This window comes from Seriola aureovittata, chromosome 18 (genome assembly GCF_021018895.1).
Source record: "Seriola aureovittata isolate HTS-2021-v1 ecotype China chromosome 18, ASM2101889v1, whole genome shotgun sequence".
NCBI classification, from domain to species: domain Eukaryota; kingdom Metazoa; phylum Chordata; class Actinopteri; order Carangiformes; family Carangidae; genus Seriola; species Seriola aureovittata.
This window is the reverse complement of record NC_079381.1, coordinates 20,774,073-20,778,931: the sequence shown is the minus strand read 5'-3', so window position 1 is coordinate 20,778,931 and position 4,859 is coordinate 20,774,073.

Below are 4,859 nucleotides of genomic sequence, written 5' to 3'. Positions count from 1 at the left end.
TGTTATATCTATATGCATGTACTTTTGCATACAGTATACACAATATGTTAGTATTGCACTTTTAAAATTGATAACACTCTCATACTGGCCCATGGGAACCTGTGTGACAGATAATGAGGAGTGATCAAGTGGTTTCAGACTGACATTATATCTCATTATGTTGCCATGTGATCGGCAAGTTAACAGGAGATTTAACATGTTTGGTCGTGGGTAGGGGGATATTTTATTTAACCCTGACGGCAATGTAAACTGTATGCTGCAACAACATGATGATGTTTGTTTAATATACTAATGGATTGGTCTAGTGGAAAAAAAAAAAAAAAACCTTGTGTACCAACTCCTCCTTTAAACAAGTGAGGGTCAACATCAAACAGGAAAAGTTTGCCTTTAAACTGGTGTTGCGTGATGGTGCTTTAGGTGGAGTCAACAAACAAAGACAACAAACTGGAGTCAGGTGTCTGAGATGTTCAAGCACAACCCACTGCTTCCTTATTTATTGGTGTGACACATTTTTCAATAAGAAAGGCTCGTACCAAGTATACAGATATCTGCACAAAGTTGGCAATACAAAGGCTCACATTTGCTCCCAGTTACATTTGTGATTTAATAATAAACAGCTGATTGATAATTATTTCATGTTTATTTCAGGATGTTTAATATAGCCACTTATTGTGCACAAAAAAAATAAAATAAAATAAAAACTCCATCTGCTTTGTTGGAAATTTTCCAAGATGGATTCACAAAATGAGATAGTAAAGCTACTGTTCTGATACTTTATCCAGGAGAACAACCCAGTGTAGCTGTAACCCTTTTATAGGATTTTGACATGAATACTACTGTATGACTTTGCCCAGTTATCAAGGTACACAGTAAACACATTTTCTCTGGAGAGCTGATGAAATCTTCTGAAATGCTCACTTTAAAACTCGTGGAAAGAGAAGAAACCTGATAACAAGATACACTGAATTATAACAACGAGCGTCGGAGAGCCTTTATCATTTATGTGAGTGTGTATATCTTATTGTGAGAGATGTGGGTTTGTATTTTCTATTGATATGGTTCATATGGTTGTGGTATATTTGTATTTATGAATGTGTTTGGTTGGGGGTGATTACTAGGGAACAACGCATGCACGTTTATGTGAATTTTAGAGGATTACAAAAGTACATCCACCTGGTGATGTAGCAACAAAAATGAGCTTGTCCACATGAAATTCGACAAAAACATCTTAGTAAATCGGTTCCAAGTTGCCATTTCCTTTCCCCCTTTCTCACCACAACTGCAATGTCCTGTCACACTGTTTCATTTCTGCTTTTTCAGCACAAAACTTCTACCAGCAAAAACTGAAAGCATGCCACAAAAAAAACACAAGCTGTTCAGTGAAAGTATCCTGAGGAAATAAAGGAGATATATCATAGATGACTGTTAACACATTTGTGTTGTCAGTGATACTCATTACATCAGTATTTCTGCACATAGAGTTATAAAGCCTTCACGAGTCATTATCAGATAGCTCTGGGTGCCTCTTAACAAGGTCTAAATGTGTAGATTACCTGGTAAAAATGAAATCCCCTCCCATCTCAGCTTCAACTGCATCTTAAACCATTACGTTTCCTGACAACACTGTGTATTAAACGGTGATTCATCTCTACCTGACAGTCTAAAGGTGTTCAACAGGGGAAGCAGGAAGGGGACGCAGAGCTATATGTTTGTTTCATTCTGCAGAACTCAGTGTTTTTGTGATTTGCTCTGTAGATCAAATATTTTTTCTTGCAAGGCCTTATAGGAGTAAGCTACCTGAATTAAACCACTTAGAACAGGCACATCTGTTCATCCCAACGCTGATTCAACAATAACTTCTGAAGCCCCAAGTAGAAAGCCAGGAGAAACCGAGGGTGCATTGAAACTGGGAGTCTAAATGTGGAATGGAATCACTGCTAGAGGAAGGATCCAGCTCTTGTGTGATTGATTGAAAGGTTGGGGTTCACATTCAGGCTCTCTGTTGGCTCTGGACTCAAACATCTTCATCTGGAGAGTGTAAAGAGAGGTTTGGAGTATACTCAGCGGTCTTCAATGCCCATACAGGAAACTCAAAAGGAACCTTGAGAGGAGTGAATAAGAGACAGCTTAGACATGGACATGGTTTGCTGTGATTGGACATCTGTGCGAGCCACAAATTGTCCAATCTAAACATCAACTTGAAACACAAGTGGATTCATGAATGTTCATGGTATCAGAGAACCTTGGGCCAAAGACTGATGTTGACTTTGGCATTGTTTTATCAGACCTGTACAACTGGATGATTATAGAGGCTAACCTGTCACCATCTGGTGGCCTGATGGATCAGCCAAAGCCGATGATCTCATCTTTAAAATCAAATGCAGGTGTTAAAAGCTGTTGATATGAATTAAAGTATCTCATGTGGCTGCACAAGCCTCTGATCCCCCTACACTGATGAGTTTATCACACTAGTTTGTGATATTGGGTATGCAGACTGGTGTTTGACACTGACAGTGAAGGTCCTTGGGCACCCCCTGTTGGTGAAAAAAAAAACATTTCAAATGACAAAATTTTCTACATGTAGGCTATACTCAGTTGGCAGTTATCTTCACTTGTCCTGTACATTCACTAGAACAGCCAACTCATATTTTACAGGTGGTAATAGTAAGGAATATATCATAATGCACAATATATACCAAATAAGTGAAAGGTTACAAGGTTCATGTATTTATCAATTGACACAGGATTGTATAACCAGATGAAACTCCACCATTAAAAATATTTTTATTCATTCACTCATTTACAGTATATAATCTAATTTTGTTAAGTGGAATAAAGAGAATGGCAACTAGCACTTCTCCATATACAATGTTACATATATCCAGTCAGAGATGACTTAACATAAAGATAAATATTAACATAGATAATAACATTGTTAACGTTGAGACGTTAGACTCAGTGTTATATTTTAGCAATGATTTTTATTCAGAAAGAATAAATTAAACTCATCATGCAAACATACACTATACAAAAAGGAGCACTGTAAATGTGCATTTAATGACATTTTACAATTTTTATTAGAGTTATCACGCATGAATACAAGTGTACATAGTATACATTACACCTCATCCCAGAGAACCTCCCTGATGGGAAGTACCCGTTAGAGAAAAATACTTAGATGTCTGTCTGACAGATCAATCAGTTAGATATACAATGCATTTAGAATGTATTCTGGCACTTTTTTAAAAACCTTTTTGTTATGTATTATTCTTATGTTGAAATTGTTTATTCATCAATGTAGAATGCCAGCTTGCTAATGCTAATTCACGGGGGAGGTGGCTAGCTCACAGGGCCATGCGCCCAGCTTAGCTAGCTGGTGCACTTTAACCCTTGAGGAAACGGATTTCTTCTTCGTCTTTTAATTACAGACACCCTCTGGATGCAATACTGCCTCCCACAGCCCATGATGTGTGTTACAAATAAATCTTCCTCTACATTTATCTTTTATAATAATACTAATAATAATACTAATAATAATAATAATAACAACAATAATAATAATAATAATAATAACGACAACAACTAGAAAATTCCTGGAGAAATTTTTAATGTGCCTGCTGCTTGGTGATTGTACTTCACTCCTCACGTATCAATCTGTACAAAAGACGTTACTTTACTTACAGCAGACATCACAGTCCTCTACACTGAACTTACAAAAACACCGAGCAAGAGAGAGAGAAGCCATCACTAACTGCTTAACTAAAGTAACTAGCAGATGAGTAGCATGTGTACGTGTAACAAACCAGATCAGACATCCCACACCTTTTCCACTGATCGAGCGCTGCAGTGACGAACAGAAAGCTAGCCGGCTAATCAATATTACGAACAACACCAAAGCAGGAAATACAACTGCTCACGTCTCAGACCTATGGCAAACTGTTACCTAACATGTTGTTTACGGATCGCTTTAACAGAAAGACTGGAAGTGTGATTTAGATGAAGCTATTTTAAGATGTTACACGCTGCTGTTAACACTGCTTACCTTTTACGGCGAGAGAAGAAAACATTAAACCAAGATGGCGTCCCGTACGGAATGCACTTCAAAACTACGGTGTCCCACAGCGGTCAAACAACACCAAAACTGGGATTCACCTGGGAATAAACATCACAACCGCGACACCCAGTCGCTTATTTAGGCTGCTGCCCTACACATGCATAACTATGTATACATGTATTTATAGTATATGCATGATAGTATGCCTGTATGTGCAAGTGCAGTATTCAGTTTCAGCCTAGCAGCTTCTCATAGAATTGACTAAAACTGAGTGACACAAATTGATATTGTGGATTAAAAACAAAATGAGAAATACATTTATTGAGCACAGAATAGATTTTTTAGTTCGCTCAGGTTATTATTTGCTCAATAATATTTTTTCTTCAAAATATAATTTCTGTGTTTGCAAAATGTATTTGTCTGTGCACAAAAAGTCCCACTGTGCACTCAGGAATGAGGCACAAAAATAACTCCATACTTAATTACAATAAATGTATGCTTAGAATAATAACTACAATCATGGTCTCCCTTTTACTGATATTCAGTTTGTGATATGCAAACGTTTGTGTTTGCCTATTCGGGTGAGTGAATGTCGCACTGTTCACATTAAGCATCAAGAAATGAACATTTTTCGGTACCGGGCAGTTGATTTCTTCGTGCAGGCAGCATCTACAGCCTGGCGGACTGTTCTCAGAGCCAGGCATGGGCCAACTGCGACCTTCCTGCCTTTTTGTCTTCTGTATTTAAAGCAAAGTTGGCGCCTTTTGGCCGAAATGCCCGTATGTGCACAGTCCATTAAAGCAGG